Raw genomic sequence first — 27,689 nt, forward strand, 5'->3', positions numbered from 1 at the left:
TACCTGGGAGTACTGATTACAAATGTAGATTTCTAAGACCTACAGATCAGCTACAGATCAGAAGATCAAGATCACCAGATCAGAAGATCTAGTGGGCTGGTTCTCAAATCTGCATTTTTCTCAGGCCCCACCCCACCCAGAGAATTCAGTGTTCACTGAAATGTGAGAATTATTGTTGCTCAGACAGGCCTGGCTTCTTAAGCCTGGCAGTGCATCAGACCCATCTTGGGACTTTATTCAACCCTGTGTTCTACTCCATTCTCTGAGGATGGCTCAAGGAATCTGTGTTGTTAAGGCTGCCTAGTCAGTTGTGAAGCAGTTTCCTAAGGACCAGCCTGGGTAAGCTAGTAAATGTCACTTCCTTTGTGCCACCCACCTGTCCTGTCCTAATACACGCCCTTGGGAAGCAGTGCTTATACCAGGTATCCCAGCTCTTATCAGTCCTAGAGGAACCCACCCACACCTCAGTCACATGCACTAGGAAACAGAACAAGAGCCTGGCTTTGGGAGAAAGGCCCTTGGGCTACAAGTGACAAAATTCAATGACGGCAGGGTAGGAGAAAAACACATAAATGAATATTGTACATATCCCACCAGAGTTCTGGAGGCACCCACGTCTCAGGTCTCATGGAGCATGGGAGAAAACAAGGACCCTGTTATAAACAGTATCTGGAAATCAATGCTTTCAAGGGTGGCCTCATGAGGCCCTGGTACCAAGCAATTTGGCCTGCTTAGTAGTTGCCCCTTGGCCTTTCCTTTCTCTACTATATCCCAGTGAGCACACTGATGAGATTGTGACGGCAACAACAAGAAGCACCATTTCTGAACTCTTGCTACAGTCAAGGCCTATGTTAAAGGCTTAATGGGCATCATTTCACTCAGTACTCATGAGCACCCTGTGAGCTAAGTACATCTATAGTCTCCATATTATACATTAGAAAACTAAGGTTTGGAGAGGTTGAGTAGCTTGCCCCCAGGTCACAAAGCTGGGAAGTGGCAGAACTTGGACTCAACCTCAAGTCTTTCTGATTCCAGAGGCTGAGATCTTAAGCACTAGATTATTTGTATCTACAAAATGGTACCACTTGTTCCCTTTGGCTAAGGCTGTCACCAGTGAGGCTAACAACACCTACAACTTGGGGCGGGGGTGGGGGGCAGTTTCATACATTCTCGCTTTAGGGTTTCCCTAACATAGGGTAGTTGACCTCAGCGGGCTCTCAGCCCTCCTATAATCTTGGAAGTTCCTTTAGATAGGAACGGCTCATTCTCATAAATCTTGCCTCTTGGACTGTTAATGGGGAAAGGATGAAAGGTCCCAGAGTAGCCTCTAAACTCTCCCTGGGAATCTTAGAGTTTCCTGTCGCTGGACATGCTCCCTGGGATACTGCCATTCTTAAGACCCTAGGCCATTCAAGTATAGCAGCAATTGGCTCTGAGAAAACCAGGGACAAGTAGTCTTGGGTTCTCCACCTTGGTTAACTATTTGTTCCAGGATCAAACTGAGACTCATATTTAGCTCTGACAGCAACTTGGGGATCATTGCATAGGGGGCATAAAAAGCAAGGGGCAGGGGATAAGATGTTTACTGTGCAGTATCAGTGGGCAAGTTACTCATTCCTTCTCAGGTCAAGAACCTGACTCTGGTGCCCCTCTCCTGGGCAGGGAAAGGCATAACTCCGCTGGGCTTGCGGATCCTACTACAGCTCTGGCCTGGTCCATGGGGCCTTCTCTACTGGTCAGGGTCAAAAAACTAGTACTGGGTGCCCTGGCTGCCCTGGCTGCAAGGACCCTGGCTTGCTAGCTAGCCTTCAAGGGTTCCTTGGAAAACTGCATCTGTCAGCCAGGAGATCCAAGAGCCTGAAGGAGAATATTTCAGGAGTTCTGAGACCCTTACACTTAAGGAGCTACAGTGTCCATAACAGCTCTGGAAGCAAGGAGGCACTGAAGATGTCTTTAACAGGGACTGGAGGAGAAGCCCCTCAGACTTATGGGACCCAACAGGTCAAATTTGCCCTGACCTGGGGGTTATCTTAGACTGTACCTACCCATAACCACCCTCTTCCTGGCTTCAGAAAAGAAAGCACAATTAGGTCCCATGGGTCTAAGGGCTTGGCTGACTATACATAAAAGTCCTTGCAAAGCAAGGGGTTCTTAAGACTTGGAGTTAACCAGGGTCCTACTTCCCTGAGGAATTTCTCAATGATTGGCTTTGGGACCTTGGGGACTTAATAAAGAAATCATTGGGAGGCCAAGGCCATCCCTGGAAAGAGCATTCTGAAAGTAAGATTAGGTCAAGGGTCATAGGTCTGGGTCAAGCATCAGAGGCTAAATCTAAGTTGAAGTTTCCTACATGCTGTTTGTAAGCTTTGGGGAACCTCAGAGAAGATACAGGTCACTTCCTGGTGGTTTTCTTAAGGCTAGCTTTTAGCACTCTGGGGTCTGGGAGCCAATCCTGGGTTCCCTCACATCACTCACTTTTGATACCCAGTTATTCACCACCTAAAGTGACTGGCAATGGCTAGCCATGACCCCCAAGTCGCTGTCAGAACTAATTGTGAGTCTCAGTTTGTTCCAGGACAGCATTTTTGAGGGAATAGCCTAGGAAGGACTGGCAATAGGGACTCGGGGGATGTCTGTGGCATTGGGGGGGTGAAAGCTACTGTTCTTAGTAGCAGGATTTCCAGAATTTCTGGGTTGCCTGCAGATCACATATGGGGAGAAGACCCCAAGTAGTTGTACTGCTCCTAAAGGGAAGAAAAAAAGTGATGGGGAAGAGACCTTGAGGTAGATGATCCTGTGCTAAACCCCAAGTAACCCAGTCCCAGTGTTAGTTCCCAGTCCAGGACTTGTTTGAGAGCAAACACAGCAGATATTGAAGCCACCAAGAAAGTGTGCATGTGTGTGCATGTGTGCGTGTGTATGCTTAGGTAGGCACATTACTAGTAGCTCTGTCCCCAACTCGGCTGTTGGTGACTATGGCAAATCTCAGTTAAAGCAACATCTGTGAGTGGTTGTTAAGAACCATTTCCTACCATCGGAGATAAATACTACTTGCATTCAGAGTGTAACGGAAACTCTCTTGGCTAACTTATTGCTATAGATTTATGGAATTATGGGATTTGGTTTTGGGACCTGCTGGGTCTAATTAAAGTTTTAGGACTCCTAGGAGACCCGCAGTGGCTCGCACAGGCTGGATCTTTAAAAATGCCGTCGTGAATATGCTTCTGGCTTCGTAGCACTGAAGACTCAGCTGTTGGCACTGGATGCCCCAGCAGTCATCGTATAGCCTAGGTATCTGTCCTTTCTGTCCCAAATCCCCCGTGGTTAATTTATTGGATTTTACTAGAAGACACTCCCCCCTCTAAAGAACTCAAAAGCTGAAGTGACTGTCCTTTCTGTGGCTCGTGGCCCCTGTGGAACATGAGACCTGCCCACAGAGCACCTCCCTCCGCTGGCAGGGGCACAGCCGTGGGAAGGGGACACTGGTCCTGAGGGGAAGGGACGAGGTTTCTGGGAGAGGCTCGAAGAAGGATGCCTTCTCAACCCAAGCCGGTGTCCCCCACCACCTCGCCCCTTTTGTGCCGGGACTCACCAGGCTCTGTCTGCAGCCCTTGCCCTGAAGGAGTAAACGGGAGAAGAGACACGCATCCGGTCCCATGGGGTCAACTCATGCCACTTGGACCCTGGTGGCTCTCAGCCCACCTCTCACCCCACTTCCGGCTGGACATGTCCACTCGCACATCCCACTGGCATCCCAAACCCAAGGAGTCCAAGCTGAATCTGCCACCTGTCGCCACTCACGCCCCGGCAACTAACAGTCTTGTGCTTCCCGCCTCAGTTAATAGCATCACCACGGACCCGAGCTGGAAGCCCAGGGTCATTATCACCTTTTCTCTCTCCTTGACCCTCCATGACACCCATCCCTGTGGTTACTACCTGTGGACACGTCCCCAGAATGGTCCTCTGCTCTCTGCTCTCACTGCCTCAGTCCTGGTCCAGAGCACTGGCCACTTCTTCCAGGGACCCTTGAGATGGCCTCCCAATCAGTCTACTCACTCCAAGCCTCTCTAAGAATTGCCTTCCTGGTCTGTCACTCCTCTGCCTTCATACAACCTTCAGTGGCTCCCTATTGCTCAAAGGACAAAGGGTGAAACTTTCAGCCTGGCCAACAAAGCCTTGAATAAGTTGCTCCCAACCACATTTCCCCCCACTTCTGCTGCCGCCAATCGCACACCCCACCAACGATCGCCCCTCCCCTCCAGAACAGGCACTTTCATAGATACTCTGTTCCATTTGCTGGAATGTCCTTCTCCTCCCCTCAATGCTCCCCTTCCCCCTGGCAAAGCCTCCACCCTCAAAAATCCAGCTGAAATGTCCTTCATCTGAGAAACCTGCCAAACTTCCCCAGATACCAGGTCATTCACCATCAGGGCCCCCACAACGCTCCTTGACTAGAGCACCCATTGAACCATGCATCTCATTTATGTACATCTCAGTCCCTCCTGCTAGATGGAGAGGTCCCCAAAGGCTACCTGGGACCATATTGTGTTCTCCTTTGCATTTGCAATGCCTAGAACAATGCCTAGTATACAGTAGGTGCTCGATAAATGATTGTTGTTTAATCTCTTCTTATTCTGCAATCTAGTCAAATATGCCAAATTAATCTCAAACACACAGCTGTAAGCCTTTGCATAGGTCATTCCCCTCATCTTGATTTCCCATTACTTTCCTTTATTTTTTGTACATTATTTTCTTCAATTTTCATCTCAAGTCACCTCTTCCAGGAAGACTTTTCTGATGAGTTTCACTCAACTCTGCTCCTTTCTTTTGCTTGCCTTCCCTGAGCTACTTGTAGTTATAACTTCTACAGGGTGTATACTACAGTGTTGCTGTCTACCAGAGCCCTGGGGAAATGTTCCCTTCCAAACCCCACCCCCTCCCATGCAAATACTGAGTCTTGAGGAGAGGAATTCCATCTCTAATTCTATTTCACTAACATTGCTCTTTCTTGTTTGTAACATTTCCCCCAAATGGGGAGTAGCCTCTAACTCACTGACTCATGATTTAGGATCCTACAGAGTGAAGTAAATCTCCAGCCTCTACACTGCTCCTAAGCCCCAGAATTGTTTAGTCACTTTAAAGAAGAGTTACCCAACTGTGCCTTAGAGGAAAATCTGTTCTTCTCACTCTTTCTAATGACTTAACACATGTATTGCACAAGAAATTGGGTTAAGGGTGGTGACAACATACTAAGATAATAAGCCATGTTCTTGACAATCAAGTTGGTGAGACTTCCTCAGGAGTGATTGTAGTATAGTTTTGTTCATTTTTCATTTTTCCACCGAAGAGCAATCGAGCTGCCCTACATGTGCCACTCACAACAGAAGCCCTTTTTTGCAGTATAGTTAAGTAAATGGCAGTTCGGTGGGCACTCCTTCAGAGGGCAGTGTATAGTGAGGGGGTTAAAAGCATGGGATCGGGCATGAAATAGACATGGATTTACATCCTGGCTCTACAGCTTATGGACCATGTAACATTGGCCACGTCACTTATCTTCTCCCAGCCTCCATTTGCTCATCTGTAGCAAGGGGATAATAATAGTTCCTACTTCATAGCACTGTTGTGATGATTTCATGAGTCAATTCTTGGCAGAGTCAGTGCTTTATAAATGTTAGTATTATTTTCCTCCTCAATCTCTCCCAGTTATAAGAGCAATATCTTTCCCCTATTGTGCAAAGACAGAGAACTCTCGAAGAAATCAGGCCTGAGGGCTCACAGAGTAAAACTTGAGACACTGATTTGCCATAGGCAAAGAGAGGCAATAGTGATGGAGAGGACCAAGATGCCTAAGCTAAAGGATCCCACACCCTTACAAATACCAAATTGTAAGAGGCTGACTAGAATAGCTCGAGGACATATAGCAAGAAACAAACATATGACTGAGTCAGGTCACTGGCCCCATTTCACCTGCCCCTTCCTCCCCACCACCCCTCACCTAACTTTGGCAAGGCACAATCTCAAGCAAGCTTGGCCTGAGGCAGGATATGGTAACAGTAAACTTCAGCCAGAGTTAGTGCAGGGCCAAGAAACCAGCGCACCTCTCTCCGGCAAAGGCAATTCCCAGATGCACCCTTGGAAACAAGTAAGATTTGCTCACCATAGATTCTGCAAGTTTACATCGGAGAGGTGGATATTCCAAACTTGCAACATTTTGAATAAACCTGAGTGGGAGAGTGAGTCACAAGTTTACTTTATCATCACTAATCTCCTGGACAAATTTGGTTCTTTCCTTTCTCAAGTTGTATGCCTGAGTCAATCACAACCCCATCATTCCGTCCCTGTGGTGACTTTCAATTAACTTTGCGGTTTACCATTCTTCATTCCAATGGGATCACACTGCCAGAAGGGATGCTGTCATTCGATAAGTGGAAAACAGCTGTTTCTAGGTGCTGGCCTGGCCAGGATATAAAGTAGTGCTGTTGTCTGGTAAAAGGAAGGTGTGCCTTGATGACATGTAAAAAGTGTCAGTACTTGTGACTCATGGTATCCAAATAAAATATCATGCAAAAATCATATTTTACTCATGTAATAATGGTCTTTATATAGTATTGGTCATAAGACTAATTTGATGGCTGAAAATAAACACAGATAGAAAACATATAACTCCTATGTTAACTAACTTTATTCCTCAAGCATTTTCTTGTCTTTTTTTCAAGTAAAAAATTTTTTTCATGAAGTATAGTCAGTTTACTATATTGTGTCCATTTCTAGTGTACAGCATTTTTCAGTCCTATATATTCATGTTCATATTCTTTTTCATTATAGGTTACTACAAGATATTGAATATAATTCCCTGTGCTATAGAGTATAGACTTGTTGTTTATCTATTTTATGTATAGTAGTTAGTATCTGCAAATCTCAAACTCCCAATTTATCCCTTCCCACCCCATTATCCCCCTGGTAACCATAAGTTTGTTCTCAATGTCTGTGAGTCTGTTTCTGTTTTGTAAATAAGTTCATTTGTGTCTTTTTTTTTAGATTCCACATAAAAGCAATATCATATGGCATTTTTCTTTCTCTTTCTGGCTTACTTCATTTAGAATGACAATCTCCAGGTCCATCTATGTTGCAGCAAGTGGCATTATTTTATTATTTTTATGGCTGAGTAGTATTCCACTATATATATATATATATATATCACCACATCTTCTTTATCCAGTCATCTGTCAATGGACATTTAGGTTGCTTCCACATTTTGGCTATTGTCAATAGTGCTGCTATGAACATTGGGGTGCATGTATCTCTTTGAATTAGAGCTCCCTCCAGATATATGCCCAGGAGTGAGATTGCTGGATCATATGGTAAGTCTCTTTTTAGTTTTCTGAGGAATCTCCATACTGTTTTCCGTAGTGGCTGCACCAAACTACTTTCCCATCAACAGTGTTCCCTTTTCTCCATACCCTCTCCAGTGTTAATTGTTTGTGGACTTTTTAATGATGGCCATTCTGACTGGTGTAAGGTGGTACTTCATTGTAGTTTCAATTTGCATTTCTCTGATAATTACCGATACTGAGCATTTTTTCATGTGCCTATTGGTCATCTGTATGTCTTCATTGGAGAATTGCTTGTCTAGGTCTTCTGCCCATTTTTGGATTGGGTTGTCTATTTTTTGTTATTAAGTTGTATGAGCTCCTTATATATTCTGGAAAATAAGCCCTTGTCAGTTGCATCATTTGCAAACATTTTTTTCCCATTTGGTAGGTTGTCTTTTTGTTTTGTTTATAGTTTCCTTTCCTGTCCCCATGTATTTTCTATATTCTACCTCCTCTTCCTTTGAAACAAACAAGTTCTTATCTTTTTAATTTAACACCGTATTATTGAAAATTTCAAGTATACCGAAGAGACTAGTATTATGAACTCCTATGTACTCATAACCAATTTTTAATAATCATTAACATTTCACCATTCTTGTTTCATCTAGCCAACCCTCTTTCTAAATTAAACAAAACATTTTTTGGAGGGAAAATGTATTTTAAAATAAACCTCAGACATTATGTCATTTCACTTATAAATAGATCAGTATATATCTCTAACCACTTATGTTTTTCAAAAAATAATCACATTTCCAACCTTAAGTAAAATAATTTCTGAGGATATACAGCATGATGACTATGATTAACAATACAGCTGGTCCTCTGTATCCTTGGATGTGGAAACCATGGATATGGAGGGCCAGCTGTAAGGACTTGAGCATCCATGGATTTTGGTATTCAGGGGCAGGGAGGAGGTCCTGGAACCAATCCTCCATAGATTCCAAGGGACGACTGTACTTTATTGCATATTTGGATGCTACTGAGAGAGTAGATCTTTAAAATTCTCATCACAAGAGAAAGAAACTATAACTATGTGAGGTGATGAGTATTAATTAGACTTACCGTGGTGATCATTTTGCAATATATTCATATATCAAATAATTATGTTGTATACCTTAAACTTATACAGTATTATATGTCAATTATATCTCAATAATACTGGAGTAAAAAACATAATCACAATACCACACTTAATACAATTAACAGTAATTTTCTAATATCGATTAATACCTAGCCCAATTTTAATTTCCCCTGATTGATAAACTCTGCTCCAGAAGAGACTGAAATGAAAAATAGGAGGCCCTGAGATGTGGCCTTGCCCAAGGTCATACAGCCAGTTAATGAAAGAGCTGTGACTAGAACTCAGTTCTCTTGATCCACTGTTTAGCACCACAGTTTTCTTCACTTTCTACTCTCCACTTACCACTGTTAATTGTCTTTCCTAACTTTCTCCCCTTTCCATCTGACAAGACAGTCATCAGTTTTTATTTTAGGGTGAAAAAAAGCAACAATAAGAAATAAGATCATGATGTTAGAAATCATGGTTGCTGTATATGTTCTCAACTGAAGATTCAACAGCAAATCAATGCCAGAGCTGATTATTATCTAGCTTAGATGACTTTGGCAACCACCTGTTGTTACATTAAAGCCAATGACATTCCAATGTCTCTGTTTGTACATGTTTCTAACTCTTCTGAGTACAATGCTTCAGCATTTGGATAATTGGAAACTTTGCTAATACTTGCTTAGGATTCCAGCATTTCTTGAATCAGTGGCACACCCTGGTGCATGCAAACAAGAGGAAATTGTAGGGAGTGGGCCAAATGCACTACAGAGGTGCAGAGAGGATTAGCAGCTAAAGCTCTAATAGCAGCTGCCTTTTAGGGATTGCTGGCGCATGGGCAAGTGGGCCTCAAAAAGTCAAGGAAATGGTCCAGGAAAAGCAGGGCTGAACACATCCTGCAGGAGTTCTGTGTAAAGCTATAGTTAGAGTACAGGAATCTGTGAGTTTATGAGTGGGCAGAGAATGGAGTGCCAGATATGACTGGCAGAGGAATTTGAATTTTTATACTAACTCTAAACAAGCATATCAACAAACTGCCAAGCCAATCCATGATCAAATAGTTAGAAATGTAAAATAAAGTCATATTAGACCTTGGGTTCCTCTATCTTTTCCTTGGACAAATATCTCCATGAAACGTTTGCAAGATTTTAGTTTTTTGCCTCATTGTGTTATTAACCTAAAAGAAATGCAACTGCTATGATGACCTCGAACAAAACTTGGACCAAAGTAGATCTACCATAACACCACCTCTGGAGCCAGGCCATGGGGTGGACTCCAGTCAGCCTGGGTGATGACAGGTGAGATTTGGGCAACACTTAGGTTCTTAGATTTTTGGTAGCGTCTGGAAATCACTGAATACAGGTAAAGAATGAGAAGGCAGGCTAACTCCCTAGCTGGTTGGAACATGAAAATTAGACAGTAACAACTCAAAGTTATGTTCAAATAACCTTGCTCTCACAATTCCAAAGCCAAGCTGTTTCTCAGACCAGTCATTTCACTATTGCCAGTGAAGTACTATTTAATTTAGTCCAGTCTGATTATGATGCATAATCAGGGAGAAATAGATGCTTGAACAGCTTAAGCCATTTACCACAAATGGTTGTTAGTCTAGTTCTTCTTGGAGTCCAGAACTCAAATTTCTTTTCTTTTTAATTGAAGTATAATCAGTTACTATGTGTCAATTTCTGGTGTGCAACATAATGTCCCAGTCATGCATATATATACATATATTTGTTTTCACATTTTTTTCATTAAAGATTATTACAAGATATTGAATATAGTTCCCTGTGCTATACAAAAGAAATTTGGTTTTTATCTATTTTTATATATAGTGGTTAACATTTGCAAATCTCAAACTCCCAAATTTATCCCTTTCCACTCCCTTTCCCCCAGTAACCTTAAGATTGTTTACTGTGTCTGTGAGACTGTTTGTTTTGTAGTTGAGTTCATTAGTATCTTCTTTTTTCATTTTTTTAGATTCCACATATGAGTGATATCATATGGTATTTTTCTTTCTCTTTTTGGCTTACTTCACTTAGTATGACAACCTCCAGGTCCATCTATGTTGCTGCAAATGGCATTATTTAATTCTTTTTTATGGCTGAGTAGTATTTCATAGTATAAATATACCACAACTTCTTTAACCAGTTATCTGTCGATGGACATTTAGGTTGCTTCCATGTCTTGGCTATGGTATATAGCGCTGTTATGAACATTGGGGTGCATATAGCTTTTCAAATTAGAGTTCCCCCCAGATATATGCCCAGGAGTGGGATTCCTGGATCATATTGCAAGTCTATTTTTAGTTTTTTGAGGCCTCTCCATACTGTTTTCCATAATGGCTACATCAAACTACATTCCCACCAGCAGTGTACGGAACTCAAATTTCTTTGAGTGTAGGGTATAACTCAAGTGATAGAGCGCCTGCTTAGCATGCATGAGGTCCTGGGTTCAATCCCCAGTATCTCCTCCAAATATAAATAAATAAATAAACCCAATTACCTCCCCCTCGTAAAACAAAAGAAAAAAAGCAAATTTCTTGATCCCTCATACTTTCTACTGTATAATAAGTAACCATTTTGCCTTAGCTTTCTCACCTGTTAAGTGAGATAATGATAGTTATTTCTTCGTAGAATTTATGAGTTTTCAACCAGTTAAAACATGTAAGCATTCAGTAAATATAATTATTTATTCACGTATTTATCCATTCACTTAACAAGTATTTATTAACTACCTACCATGTCTGTACACAGGAAGGAGCTAGGCCCTATGGGATAATATAACAGTAAAGACAGGTCCCTGTCTTTCAAAAAAACTTACAATCTCATGGGAAATTCAAGACATACTTCATGCATCTTTGGCACAATCTGCATTCTGTGAGAAAAACAAACAATATAGGCTATAAGTGATCAGACTACATAAATTCTAGCTAACTTTTCTTCCTCTCAAAGACACTTCAGGTTTCACCTCCTCTAGGATGATTTCCTTCCTTGACACCTCTCTCCATCCCACCCCTAAGCTCTGCTGCATTTCTCTCCTCTGTCCTCCTATGCAGAATCCTCTCATTCATACTCCATTCTACTGTAAATGGTCTTCATTAGACTGTGAGTGTTTTAAGAGCCAAAACTATGGCTTATTCATCTCTGTATCCCTAGGACATTGTACAATGTCTGGCACACAACCGGTAATTGGCTCTGTTGAATGAATAAGGATTTGTTGTAATGAAAAGTTTACTGAAAAGAGGGCCATAAATCATGGGTTCTGTTCCCAGCCCTGATAGTAACCCGAGCTGTCTGGGCTTTAGTTTCCTCATCTGTGATACCTGAGGGTTGAACCAAATGACCTTCAAGAGCATTTCTAACCCTACTATTCTACAGGTATTTCTTCATTTAGTGTCATGGGATATCTGGGGGCTGAGCTATTACTGTACACCTCTTTCCTATATTGAATGTGGAGTAAAAGTTGTAATGGAAGCTCTAAAGGCTCTCATGGACTTTTAGCTTTCTTTCCAAAGTTCCTTGGGGCAGGAGTGGTTTGGGGGGAGTAATCTTCCCAGATGATGCTAGCAGGGAGAGGAGATACTAGAACAATAAACATATAGGGTTGTTTGTGGTGTGTATTTCTTTTGAGCTATGCAGAAAACATATGACTCTATTTGTAACAACAATAACAACAAAAACAGTGTGTATCCATCTCCATATGATCTTATTTTCCTTCCCCTTTCTACAAAGGCTTATCTCAGTGCCTTTCCTTTGTAGGTGGCTTTAGTTCAGTAGTTATCATGTTTGCCTTTTTATGAAAGAACTAAGTATAAGAAGGTTATCCTGACCCAGAGAAACCACAAGTTTGCCTTTGCTCTTCCCTCAACTCTTTGCAACTTTCCTCCCTCTCCCATCCCTCATCCAACCTCTCTGGCTCAGCTTCTCACACACTTCAATACCCCAGAGTCCTCATTCCTGACCCTTTCACCCTTGGCCTCATGAACTACCTTTCATCCATTCATTTACCTATTCAGCAGCATTCATTAGGTACATACTTTCTATCAGGGCCCAGGGCCAAGGAATGGCTCTTAGAAAGTTTCACAGAGAAGACATTATAGCTGGGTTTTGAAGGAGAATAGGAGTTTGCTGGAGCTGGGTAGGGGCATTATTCTGGACAGAGGAACAACATGTACAAAGTCAATGGAGCATAAAACTCATAACATATGTAGGGTCCCTGTAAGTATTTCAGGATACCTAGGGCATAGGGAGAGGGTTGGAAGTGATATTGGAAAAGTGAACAGAGGACAAATAATGAAGGATCTTGTATGCCATGCTAAAGGATTGGATTTTATCCAAAAGGCTATAGGGAGCCATTGAAAGCTTTTAGATAGGGGATTAAAAATCAGATTTACATTTAGAAAAATCACCATGGAGTAGAATTAACTAAGAATTAATTGGTAAACAGCAAAGTTCTACAGTGTAGCACAGGGAACTATATTCAGTACCTTGTAATAGCCTATAATGAAAAAGAATATGAAAAGGGATATATATACACATATATATGTTTGTGTGTATATATACATCTATATATATGTATATATATAGCTTATATATATAGCTGAATCACTATGCTGTATACCAGAAATGAACACAGCATTGTAAACCGACTACACTTCAATTTAAAAAAAGGAATTAATTCTTTGGAGAGGAAGCCAACTGATAAGAGAAAGATTTGTCATAACAAAATCGCAATATTCCAGGTGAAAGAGAGAGGGGCCTGAGCCAAAGCAGTGGCAATAGTGATGAATAGAGATGGACGGCTGGGCACATGAGTAGAATATTTAGGGGGTAGGTGATAACACTTAGTAACTAATTAAATGAGGGAGATGAGGGAGTTTTCTGACTCTGCTGATCGGCTGGATGGCAGTGTTGTTTATTAGAACAGGGGACACAGGAGAAATTAGGCTTGAGGGAAAAGTAATGAGACACACTTGGATGTATTGGATGCAAAAGGGTCTATTTCAAATTCTGTTAGATAAACAGCACCTGAAGGAAAGGTGAATGCCTTCCAAGTAGCTTAATGAGAAATTGCACAATTCTATATGGCCAATGAGATTGAAGATTAAGTTAATACTGATTACTTAATTTCTCAGTGAGAAGTCTACTTTATTTAGAAATCTTCATTAATTTAAAAAGCAATTTTAGAAAGCAAAGCTTTTATAAAGCTGGAATGCATACAAAAGGAAAAAATACATTGTCGTGACCTTATTAAGTTTCTCCTATAGAGCTTTTTAACTGAGTTGCATGAAATAATTTGGCCAGCGCTTCACTCTTCATTATAAAGTGTTTTCCAAAGACTTAGAGCCAACTCAATTAGCTATGCTTTTGGAAAAAAGAATAGCACAAGTAATTGAAAACCACAGACAATTCAAAGCTCCATGGGCAACTCCTAAGAAAAATGTGACCTCCTGTAGTTCTTTGGAACCCTGAGTTGACCTCACTGGCAGATACAAATGGTCAGGTGGTGGCCTTCATGGCAAGTTTATGTTCTAGAAAGTCTAAGTTTATAAGTAGGAGGTAAGAAAAAACAGTGGGAGGAAGTAATAACATAATAACAATGAAGCATAAAATTAAGATAAAAAGACTGTTCAGATTGTTATTATCACAGCTATTGATGGGAGTTGGATTATTTGAAAGAGCAAAGGGTGAAAACTGAAATATAATAGTGAGTGAGTGACTAAGGAAATAAGGGCAGATCCACACGTTGCTTTCTCGAGTTAGAACTGGATACAGTCATATGTTTTTCCATAGTCCAAAAGATCTCTAGAGAGATCGGAAACAAAGACAATTATTTATTTGTATTTCAGGCCAAAATTCTAGAAGTTATATCTGATTTCTCATTTTCCCTTATACGCTACACTCAATAAATCAGGATGCCCTGATAGTCCTACCTGCAAAAAGTGTTCTGAACCTACCCATTTCTCTCCATCTTCTCAGCCCAGGCCACCATCATTTTTCACTTGAACTTCTGCAAGTAGCCTTCTAACTCGTCTCCCTGCCTCTACTCTTATCCCAGTTCACAAACTAGTCTTCATCTGGGAGCCAGAGGAATCTTTGCAAAATTCCACCCAGATCGTATAATTCCCTCGCCTAAAACCCTCTGATGCCTTCTTATTGTGTTTTTTTTAAAAAAAAAAAACAAGGTATCCGATCTCTACCTACTTCTCCACTTTCTCTCTCATTCTCTTCCTCTTTTGCTGAACAGCAGCCATATGGTTTTCTTTCTGTTCCTCAAATAAACCCCCTCTCCCCACTCTTCGGACCTCTGCACCTGCCATTCTCTCTGTCTCAATCCCTGTTTCCTCACAAACCAGATGACTGACTCACTCGTTCACTTTTTTCTTCTTTTTAAATGTTTTACTCTCACTTTGAAATGAGTAGGAAAGTACTGTTTCTCAAGCATTCATGATATAATTTTTACCATTTTTAAAAATTGAGCTATAATTCACATACTATAAAATTCACTCATTTTAAAGTGTGCAATTCTATGGTTTGTAGTGTATTCACGGAGTTGTGCAATCATCACCCCTACCTAATTTTATAGCATTTTCATCACCCCAAAAAGACAGCCTATACCCTTTAGCTATGCCCCCCACCTGCCATCTCCTCCTGATCCCTAAACAACCATTGATTTACTGTCTCCATAAATTTGCCTATTCTGGACATTTCATATAAGCAGAATCATATGATATGTGGCCTTTTCTGACTGGCTTCTTTCCATTAGCATAATGGCTTCAAAGTTAATTCATGTTTTGAGTGCTTCAATATTTTTAATTTACTTTTGATCGGAATATAGTTGATTTACAATGTTGTATTAGTTTCAGGTTATAGTAAAGTGATTCAGTTTTATATATATATATATATATATATATATATATATATATATATATATATACACACACACATTCTTTTTCAGATTCTTTTCCATTATAGGTTATTATAAGATATTGAATACAGTTCCCTGTGCTATACAGTAGGTTCCTGCTTCAATCTTTTTTATGGTTAGGTAATATTCCATTGTAGTGGTAGACCACCTTTTGTTTATCCATTCATCAGTTGATGAACATTGAGGACTTTCCACTTTTTGGCTATAATGAATAATGCTGCTGTCAATATCTGTGTATGAGTTTTTGTGTGGACATAAGTTTTCATTTCTAAAAGGTATAAATAGGGGAGTTATGTTGCCAAGTCACATGGCAACTCCATGTTTTGTTGAGCTTCCCTGACCCACCACCACCACTATTCTCTATCGCCTTATCTCATTTTGTTTTCTACATAGCCCTTACCATTGTCTAAAGAAACATTATATTAGTGTACTTATTTGTCATCTGTCTCTCCCCACTAGAACATTAACCCTGCAAGAACAGGAACCTGGTCCGTCCTGCTCATTGCTGTTCCCTCAGCACCACGGACAATGATCAGCACACTGTGGGAACTCCAAAAGCATTTATTGACTCCATGAATGAACTGATGGCAGAAATGTTTGTTCTTTTTTCCCACCACAGGGTCTATCCACAAATCTACTAATATAACTATTTCAGTGCTTTTCTATTCCCTAATTCTTTCTTTGCCAGAAGTAAAAACATCTATTTACATTATAGGAAGAAGTGACTATGTAACTGAGCAGGACCCTCTGGGACCTTCCATGGACAGACCCCTCCCCCATGTCCTCTGCTGTAAATCCTCTCTGAAGTAATCTCATGTATATTCCCTGGGTTTTTCACATGCTAAAAATCATCACCACGTGGCAGAAATTAACTACTTGATGATCATGAACATATAGTCCCCAGATCTTCTGGCACCTAAGGATTGATCACATCAACCAATCAGAGAATTGTGCACAGCTGCAGCTGATCACATACCCTGCAGCTCCCCCTCCTTTACCTAGCCTTTAAAAATGCTCAACTGAAACCCTTTGGGGAGTTCGGGTGGGGGTGGGGGGCTGGCAGTTGGGGACACGAGCCACCTGTTCTCCTTGCTTGGTCCTGCAATAAAACTTTCTCTGCTCCACACTCTGACATTTCAGTTTGGCCTCACTGTGTGTTGAACATTCACTAACAGCTACAGCAAAGAACATGGGGATGATTTGACCTAAATTTGCACCTCCTACCCCACCCCTCATGCCTGCCCAAAAAATTGTAGAACCAAAGCCACATGCTTTTAATAGCAACTCCCTAAGATTGCAATAGACAGATATGCTAAAGGAAAGAAAACTCTAGTGAGTAAAATGGTAAGTGAGATGCCCAATGTAGCAGAGCTGTAAATTGAGGTTTCTCCTTTGGAAAATGAGGTACTCTGCAAAATGCTTCCAATACTTAGATAAAAATTAAAACATTTTGCTCTATTCACGTTTGTAAACTGGAAATTTTCCCAAAAGAGCAGTATTATTCTGTTATATCTTTATCTGGGGAATGACAGAAGTTGTGTGATAACCTGGTTTCACCTTAATAATCAGTCATTTGCATAAAATAAATGGTATATTATCTGAGGGTTTTTCTCTCTTGAGTCTTAAACACCAAAATGAGATCAAGATTTACATGCAAAATGTTGTCCTCACTCGCTTCAATTTGCCCTCATGTGTCCCTATTTGAGGGTAGAGACTTCAAAAAATCAAGATGCAGAACTGAATAAGTGTGAATTTCAAGATGATAACTCATTAACATTCAGAAGAAATCAGAGTTGCCTGTGTAACATTTTCATATGCATGTTAATATCTCCCCACACCACTTTGCATTTCAGAGGTATTAAAAGATACCTTTTAGGAAGTGTTGTTTGAAATTGCTGTTTGAATGCTTTTAAGCCTTGAAGAAGCATGTCTGAGGTATAGCCTTGGGTGGAGACTAGGGGCCTGGAAAGGGAAAATGGACTGTTTTCTAGAGATTCCTTCAAGTTGAGTGATTTAACTAAGTCTAATAACCTCTTCAAAAGCTTCAAGTAGATAGTCCCAAAGAGCAGAAGAAAAGTAACCATAGGTTCAAAGTAGATAAATATCTCACAAGCATGTCTTTTCTAATGTATTCCTAGTGACTATAATAATAATATACAAAGTAGTGTGGAGCAAAACAAATAAGTAAATTGAAGAAGTATATACACAGATCACCACTAACGTGAAGTTTAAAAAGATGCAAAGAATACTACATACTGTTTATGGATGCAGGCATATGTAGCAAAAGTGGAAAAACTTGTGCAGGAGTGAAAATCTCTGCAGACAGTAGGAGGATGAGATTCGGAGAATATTCAGAAGGTACACTTGTATCCGTCAGTTTTTTGGTAAATGTTACTGAAAGGTAACATAGGTATCCAAAAAAAGAAAAAGAACACAAAATAAAAGGGTACAGCTCAATTCCTGTTCACAAAGTGAGCATTCCTGTGTAACCAGCGCTGTATCTGTTAGTATGGATTCTTAAACTGGGTGATGGGTATGTGAGTGTTGGTTACATTATTTCTACTTTATATATTCTGGAAATATTTTATTTAAAGTGTTTTTTTAAACTCCACAAGGGCCTCAAGTAGTCAGAGTACTAATCCTTAGTTCACTTCCAGCTGTAAAAGCCTATGGAAATCCAATCAAAATAGGATCTTAGGGCAAAATGAGTTTAAAACTAGAATTGTTACATGTTATGCCATTTGTCATTTTATGTCACTTTAATGTATAGAATATCAAAATGTTAAGAATTGTAGTGACTGGTGTTAAAAAAAAATTCAACCGAGTGAACTTGAAGATCTAATTGGCTTTATTAGGCAATTCATGAATCAAGGCAGCAACTCACCTGGCAACTAGAAGGATGCTCTGAGGAGTTGTACAAAATGGAAAGGTTTTATAGGAAGAAGTAAGAGGAAGGGACCAATTAGCAAAAGAAAAGATGTGATTATTTTTAAGCCCGGACATCTGCATTTAGTGGGGAAGGAAAGGGCAAGAGTTTTATCATACAGATTGCCTCTTCTTCCTCTGGGGGCCTAGGAAATGGAGAGGGCCCACGGGGCAGATGACCTCACTGGTGCTGACTGGTTGATTAAGATTACACTTCTAGTGAAGATCCAAACTGCAGTTAGTTTACATATTAAATCTAGGATTGGTATCGGGGGCTTTAGCACAAGTGACACAATTTTGGGCCAGCAGTTTTTCTTTTTAACAATTGAATCTGTAAGGGAGGGAAAATTTTCCTTCTCCTCTTCTAGGTTCTTTGATGGGCCTGATAATTAAGTTGACATAAAACAGATTGACAGGAGAAAAACACAAACAAAAGTTCAATAACATGTATACATGGGAAACACCTAGGAAAACTGAGTAACTTGCTGAAATAGCAGCAACCATTACTTTAAATACCATTTCAGCCTAAGACAAAAGATATTGAAAATAGGGAGTCAGTTATGGGCAGTTACCAGGGCACAGTAAACCAGCGTTAGATTGTTATGCAAATTTAGGCCCTTGCCTTCTACAGCACTGATAGGATTTTCTAGAGATTGAGTCATCCCTCCCTTCCAGGTACAGCAAGGAAATTCCCCTACAAATGTAACTTCTACTTGCTTTTCACAGCTTCTGCCATGTCTGCTGTTTCTTTAAAATAATCCTCATGCCAGAAACATATTTGGGGGTGACAAATTCTGCTCCCCTATTGTCCCACCTTTGTAACTTTCCCAGGAAATTTCACAATCCAGAAGCTAAAATCTCCATTTCACTAAATTAGTCTCTTAGTCCTGAGAATAGCTCAGTTCAGTTAAATAGTTGAGTCTCATTTCAGAAGGTGGGTGATGCAGCTGGGCCCCCAAAGTTTGGCCTATATTGTGAAAGAAATCAGGTATTTAATATGTTACTTCTGTGGAAATAAAAGAAAAACAAAAGTTAATGGTTGGAACAAATTATAAGCCTAGTGCCTGAGCCTTGAGAGCTTCCAGTCAAGGAGATTTCTAGATATTAGGTTCAAAGTATCTGTAGGTAGCAAAATTTGCCACCCCAAAATGTTTCTCTTTGGCATGAGGATAATTTAGGCTGATTATTTTTAAGAAACAGAAGACTCAGTTAGTCTTTCATTTTTACATGCCCTTCAGCTGCCTAAAAAATCTAGGTTAAAGCCCCATTCCTGGAATAGAGTTATCACCAGAGATATCTGCAAAGAATATGCTAGTTATGGTAGGCCTGGAGATCAGAGTCCACTCTGTGTCCCATTGTCTTTGCATGGTCAGCAAACATTTGTTTACCAAACATTTGCTTTTCCTCCTCCACATCAGTTGCCTTCTTCCCCTTTGAGGTCCCAAACCCCAATCCTCAACAACCTCTTTGTCTTTAACTGAAGATGGTACATAAGGTGAAGTTTTCAGCCATTTTGAGAAATTACTCACTTTTCCTGGGTCTCTCTCTTGTACACCTGTTACTGAATTTTAGTTTGATTTGTTCCAGTTAATCTGTCTCGTGTCATTTTAATTCTTAGTCCAACCAGAAAGGCTGAGCAAAATTTCTTCCTCCCTGACACATCTTCAGATGAAGTAAGGGCAGGTAACGGCAATCTGACAGATTTCCCTGGTTTGTAGTTTGAAATGTCCCTGACAAGGTCATCCGGTATACTTTCTGAGTGGCTCATTCAGCAACAGGCATGAAGAAGATTGTCTAAACATGACCTATTGTGGAAATTTCTCTGAAGTTTATATCAAACCATCTAGCTTCAGTTAGCAGGACTTCAGGAGGAAAAAAAGCAGTTTAGTTATTAAGTGATTCTGTCAAAAGGATGGGACAAAATTGGAAATGTGAGTTTAGAGAGTTGTGGCCAGACATAAGGACACAAGAATTCAGGAAAACAAAACCTCAAAGCCAATGAACAGCACTGGAACCTATTCACAAAGTATATCTGAAACTTAATTTTTCTCTCTAAAATGTCTACTCCCATTCCTACCAATATAGTCAAATTAGATGAATTTGTATGTAAAATAAGTTGTTTCAATCAACTTGTCCCAACTATTTACATAAGTGCAGCAAGAATAGAGATTGATCATATAGGCTATTTTAAATCTGCTTTGCTGGACCTTTTCATAAGAAAACTCCATATTGAGCTTTTAATAGCCTCTTGACGCTAAGAAGCCAAGCCAAACACTTGCCATCAGACTTTACCGGCAATACCTATGGGTGAATTCCTCTCTTCTGGAGGTCCCCCAAATATTGGCTTCATAAAGTCAATCTAGTTTCTTTAAGCTGCCTGGTCATATCTGAGTTTACATATGTCTCTCTCAAATATGACATTACAGTCAAAGCCGTGGTAATATAACTAGTTTCCAACTGTGCTTTGTTACAAGGAGAGCAGATGCTTATTGAACTTATGCAAATAAATATATTTCCATGAAAATGACAATACTCACTATAAATTTCCAAATTGTGGAGGGAGAATTCTGGTAGGGAGAAAAAGGTAAATGTTTTAATTCTGCTTATGAAAGTGTAATTTACCAAATTGCTGTAAATCATACTGAGCTTAAGAGGAAAGTTTTCTTTAAATCTGGAAAAATAAAAGATGAAAGGACCAGCAATATTTCAAATAAAAAGTTTCGAAAAAATTATAATCATTCTCTTCAGTTCACTCCGTTCCGTGTAATTCTTATTAATCTTGATCTTTCATTAGAAGTTTTGTGAAGCCATCAGTTTCTCTGTTGCAGTTCTGTAAATTCTTATCTAGTTCAATGGTATGCTTTGAAAGTTTATCAGAAATCTGTACTCACAGTTCTTTCCATGAGTCTTATTGAAGATGAAGAACTTTTATAAAAGCATCAGAGTAAAATAATAACTGTAAATGACAAAAGACTTAAAAATTACAGTGGTTAAAGATCTGATTAGAATTCATTACAATACAATTGAAAAGGAAATTTGATTATTTCCATAGCATACAACATTTAAGATAATAACAAGAATAACTTTATACCGGGACACATCAGATTTTAGGAATTTTCTACAATTCCTAGATGATTTATATTAATACCATATATGCACAAATATAATCAAAGAAAGTTCAGCATCACTATTTTGACATGCTTCCCATGTAATTTAACATACCAAAAATAAGCCTAATTAGTTTAATATCTCTCTTTGAGAAGTTTGAAGGGCCCTCTGAAAAATTTCCAAAGTTAGCTAGAGGTCAAAAGGACTTCATTTAGAATTTGATTTGGGGAAGTTTGACGAAGACATCAAAAAGTTTGGACACTTGACTAAGTAGGATCATAGTTTATAAAATAATGCTTATGAAATAATGCTTATGAAATAATTTAGCTAAAGTGACCTTAAAGATTTCCAAGGGAAATACATAAAATTACATACTGGTGCAATCAAATACCTGATAAAGGACTGGAAGTTATTTTCACAAAACACAAAGTACTTGTTTTCTAGGCAGATAATTACTTTATTTAATCAAAAAGAACCCTTCTACCTCAAAACAATTTTGTTTCCAATGCCCCAATACTTAAAGGCATTTTGAGAAAAATAGGGGAGGTTTGGGGCTTGGTAGGGATTTGAGTTTTTTCTAGGGCTACACCTGACCTTGCAGAGATTTGCAAGAAAAAGACAGTTACTTCCAATTCCTCAAAGAATTGAGTTGCAGCCTGAATGTCAAGGGGCTGACCCACCCATAAAATATCTGTTGTTGTCCAGGGGACGTGAATTCTGGGAGTCCAGGATAAATCCACAAAGGGCTTTGCATAGTGAGGCCTGAATTTGGCAGAACCTGATTACAGAGCCCTGGAAAGTAGGAGGGGTTATAAAGGAGAGCAAAGAGAGCCTTACCACTAATCTCGGGTGCTTTTGCTAAATTCACTTCCTGGCCTTTTAAATGTTTCCAGATAGGGTTAAATAGTGCAGATTTGTTTGGGGCCCTTTAACATTGGAGAACTAGCAGGAGGTCTCTTTGACCCTCCCAAAGTTTTGCTAGTGTTGTATTAAAATCTTTGTTTTAACCCCATCAATTTTTGCTTTATTCATTCTATTTTTAAATAACCATCTAAAGATTTCCACCCTGCTGGGATGAGTCCTATGACTCTCTCCCCAGTCTCTTCCATTCTCCTATTAACTTACTATTTTTATTAGCATCTGTAAGACCCATGAAGGAAAGCTGGGACAGAAACAACTCTTACACATTATCTTCTGGTTTCAACAAGTTTCTTGGTTTTGCCCTTCCCCACCTTGGAGGGTGGCTTTCAGGATAGTGGCGAAAGCTCAAATTCATTGAAATCTGAGTTTGATCTAGCATCAAGATCCAATCTGGCATTTCCTTTTACTTTTAATTTATCTATTATAGATAACAATGAGACAGGAGGGAAGGAGGCAGGACACAGCCATTAACAGCATGACATAGCAATTAACACCAAGGTGACAGAAAAGTCAATTCCCAGTAGATCCTGAGGCCCAAGATGGCGAGAGATTCAACCTCCAGTGGACCTTGAGCTTCATTATACATATTGTAATGTACTAGCATGGTGAATTACATCTACAGATACCATGACAGTTCTGAAGCTAACCAAGAAAGGTCAAAGAGAGGGCGATGACCCAATTCCTGGGAATCCCCATTCCTTCTCCAAAGTAGTTGTAATAATTGTCTCACTTGTTAACATATAAAAACTAGCAACACCACACCTCCAGGTTGCTCCCTCTCTCTTGCCTTCTGAGACAGCCCGCACTCTGTAGACGGAGTGTGTATCTACATTTACTTTAATCACCCCGCTCCCCCTGTGTATATTTCTCTGAATAAATCTACTTTTACTCAACTATGGATTGCTCTTGAATTCCTTCCTGCTTGAAGCCAAGGACCCACACTTGACAGGGCGCATCCCAGGGACTCAGCCGAGACCTGGGACATGGCCATCCTCTCACTCACCACCCCCCATCATATTCCTGTATCAACAAAGAATAGAATATTGTGCCTTTTTCATTCCACATGTATCAAGTGAACTAACTCCCTAGGAACCAAGGCCATTCTAGCAAATCTGACTTCACTGACACCAATTAAATTGATGTTCTGAGGCTCAAATTTCAATGTTGGCAGTGGGGGAAAGGGGTGATTTGTACCAGGGACCCAAAGACCCAAGAGGTCGCCTGGATGGTCAGGGACAGGGAGTTGGGGATAAAGAAGTGTATAAGAGTGGAGAAGAGGAATTTACATAAGATGCAAACTTTACTTTTTTTTGGCCCCAAGTCTAATTTCTCTTCTTTCATCTTATTAAAGCAGTCCCTAAGGCAAGCCATTCTATTCCTTTATATCCACTTCTCAGTTTCGTCTTTCCATAGGTACCAATAAGATAGTTGTTTATGATAGGAGCTCAGTAAAATTGTTTTCACTTTTTTTTAAAAGATATTCATTTATTTTATTTTATTTTATTTTTTTAACATTTTTATTGATTTATAATCATTTTACAATGTTGTGTCAAATTCCAGTGTTCAGCACAATTTTTCAGTCATTCATGGACATATACACACTCATTGTCACATTTTTTTCTCTCTGAGTTATCATAACATTTTGTGTATATTTCCCTGTGCTATACAGTGTAATCTTGTTTATCTATTCTACAGTTTTGAAATCCCAGTCTATCCCTTCCCACCCTCCATCCCCCTGGCAACCACAAGTCTGTATTCTCTGTCTGTGAGTCTATTTCTGTCCTGTATTTACGCTTTGTTTTTGTTTGTTTGTTTGTTTGTTTTTGTTTTTGTTTTTTATATTCCACATATGAGCGATCTCATATAGTATTTTTCTTTCTCTTTCTGGCTTACTTCACTTAAGGCAAGCCATTCTATTCCTTTATATCCACTTCTCAGTTTCGTCTTTCCATAGGTACCAATAAGATAGTTGTTTATGATAGGAGCTCAGTAAAATTGTTTTCACTTTTAAAGTGAAAGCCAATTCAAAGGATCCATCATCTGGCCATTGACGAGTAGGTTCTTATATTAATCTTAATAATGAATCAGACCAATAAGCCTTTCTATGGCTTAACCAAAGATACAGGAGGCATCCCACAAGACAGTGCAAAAGATACAGCCCTTACAAGACCCAGAAAGTTTGCTCCAAAAGATAACCAAAAGAAGGACTTATCTAGTTGCAAATGGAGTACAATCCATGTTTCTGTTTGGCCAAATTTTGGAGGCCCCCAGCCTGATGGTTGCCAAGCCAAGTTCTTAGGACACCAAATGAGATGAACAAGAAGGCAATAACTGAAAGCAAAGACTTTTGTTGTCACAGGCAGTAAGAATGATGTAGTGCAAATGGTGTCTCTGGTTTCCCACAAGAACATGAGACACCTCCAGTCATTGACCCACTAAACTGTGACATCGGGCAGCTGCTACTGGAATGGGACTTTTCCAGCACTAAAAGGACAATGAGGGTTGAGAAAACAACCCCTTATGAACCGGGATCCCATATGACAAACTCCCCTGAGAGCTGGCACATTTTGACAAAGAACACTGCTTACCGGATCCACAGCCTATTGAGCTGCCTGCCAGACACATGCTGATACATGCACCCTCTGGTTGGCAGACACCAGAAAGAAAGAATATTCTCACTGGCCATAAAGCCAAGCTCTCAAGACATAGAGTAAGACAAATGACACAACAGAGAGAGACAAAGAAGAACAAACAGTGACCATCTCCGGAAGGGAAAGGATCAATTAAAAAAAAGAGAACTCATCTACCAAATTTTTACTGGAGTCACTGTGCCTAAGGAACTAGTTCCACAAATATTTTCTCCTACTAATCTAAATTTAGGGGAGGAAAAAAGGATTCTTCACTCTCACTTCCATTAGACCCTGAAGGCAAAGATCCCAGAGACTAAGAAATCTTGTGTTAAGAAATCTTACCTTCTGCCAGCTTTTTGTCAGATGTACCAGGGTCTCTCAGCTGCAGCACCCTTGAAGTGGGTAGAGTTCATCCAGTGAAGTATCCTGCCAGCTACACCAATTATAGGGAAGGAAATTTTTTCCTTCTCCTCTTCTAAGTTCTTTGGCTGGCTTAGTAATTAAGTTGGCATAAGACAGATTAACAGGAGAAAAACAAAAATCTAGTAACTTATATACATAGGAGACCCAGGAAAACTGAGTCACTCTCTGAAATGGCAGAAACCATCACTGCATGTACCATCTTCAGCTAAAGACCAAAGAAGATGTTAGAAATAGGGAGTCAGTTATGGGCAGTTACCAGAGCACAGTAAACAAACGTAAGGTTGTTATGCAAATTTAAGTCATTGCCTTTTGCACTGATAAGAGTTTCTAAAGATTGTCATTCCCTTCTTAGTGGCACAGCCAGAGGCACACTTCCAAATGGAGATTTCCTTTAGAAATATGTCTTTAGAAAGGTTAACTTCTACTTGGTTTTGAACTTCTCCCATGTTGCTATTTCTTGAAAATAATCAACCTCAAAATAATCATCATGACAAAGAGACATATTTGGGCGTGACAAATTCTACTCTCCTGCAGATCCAACAGAAGAGAATTTAATGTAGATGGGGCCAATCCTGCCCTTTTCCGTCCACAACCACCTCCCAGCTCAGCTCTGGATTTCCACATAGCTGATACATTGTTCTATTGCCTGTTGCCAGAGAATTCCGTCTCCTCGACTGACAGAAAGGATGGCCGTCCTGGGAACAGGAACTTGGATTGTTGGTTGTTTCAGCTTGGGGCTACTGATGCCATACTCTGCTGGTAGAAGATTGAACTGGTAGCTGACCATGGCTTCGTTCTTTGCCTGCTATCAATCTAGGCCATGTGCAACTTATAAACACGGTGTACATGTTGAAATCTGTTGTTTATAGCTTGCCTGCATTTTCCTATAAACAAATCAGTGTTTCACACAGTGGTTGAGCCCCCTCAGTCATCCCCCCGAATCCATAAAGTAAACAAAACCTACCCATGTTTCTATGGGAAGTGCTTTCAATTAGGATCAATTGTTCACCAAGTGTCTCCTATGGGCAGGGCACCACGGGACTACCATTTGATTCAGAGTCCTTGCCTCTAAGATAGTTGGGTATAAAGGGAGATAAAACATTAACATGAGTAACTTTAAGAGACACTATTTGAAGTGCCAGTTGGAGGGGCACACACAGAGAAAAGTGAAGATCGAAAAGAGAAAGAAGCTACATCTGGGGAAGAGAAACCATGGAAGGCTTTAAGAAAGCAGTGGAATTTGAGATGAATGATGGCAGTAAAGAGGGTAGGGTGTTTCAAGGAGATGGAACAACAGAAACAAAGACATGGAAAAATGAATACATGAGAGGTGGCTTAAGAATAGCAAATAATCCCTCCTATCGAGCCAGAGTATTAGGGGAGAATTCATCTATGTCACTTAAGGATCCCAGGCTATCCTTGACAGCAGGAACAGGGACAACCTCTTTCTCCTACTCCTTGTTTGGATTTGGACAATGATTCCTTTAGTTCAGGCAAGGCAGCGTGGAAGGGTGAAGATGGGGAGTCCAGCAGGTTGAAGGTTGCAAGTAGCTGGGGAAAGGGCTCTGAGATAGAGAACAGGCTTGTGGATTTGGAGGGAAAGCCCTGGCTGAGGGCTAGGAAATGACCAAGAGGTAGGAAACTGAGTCTAGAGTTGTCCCACTTTCATTAACGTCCCTTTCCCTTTCTCTTCTCCCTCAGTCCTGACCACCTCATGAGACTGACACTGAAACAGCAAGAGGGGAAGATGGGAAAGCTTCAGTGGTAGCAGGCCTGGCAGAGTAGGCTAGGATTCTCTTTCCTCTCTTGCTGCCCCTTGACACTGCCATCTACTGCTGGGAGGGGTTGGGGTGGTCTTGGAGGGGAGTTGAGAGTAGCTGTGGGAGGCAGTGGTTAAACGAGATTTCCCTTCATTCTTTTTTTTTTCAGGGTTTTTATGTAGTGTTTTATTTCTTTTTTATTTAAATATAACTGATTCACAATATTGTGTTAGTTTCAGATGATTCAGTTTTATTTATATTTTTTCCTGATGATTTTCCATTATAGATTACTACAAGATGTTGAATATAGTCCCCTGTGCTACATAATAAATCCTTGTTGCTTATCTATTTTATATATACTCATATGTATCTGTTGATTCCATATTCCTAATTTATTCCTCCCCACCTCCTTTCCCCTTTGGTAACCATATGTTTGTTCTCTAGGCCTGTGAGTCTGTTTCTGTTTAGTAAATAAGTTCTTTTGTATCTTTTTTTTTAGGTTCCGCATATAAGTGCTATCATACAATATTTGTCTTTTGCTGTCTGACTTACTCCACTT

Source organism: Camelus dromedarius, chromosome X (genome assembly GCF_036321535.1).
Source record: "Camelus dromedarius isolate mCamDro1 chromosome X, mCamDro1.pat, whole genome shotgun sequence".
Taxonomy (NCBI): domain Eukaryota; kingdom Metazoa; phylum Chordata; class Mammalia; order Artiodactyla; family Camelidae; genus Camelus; species Camelus dromedarius.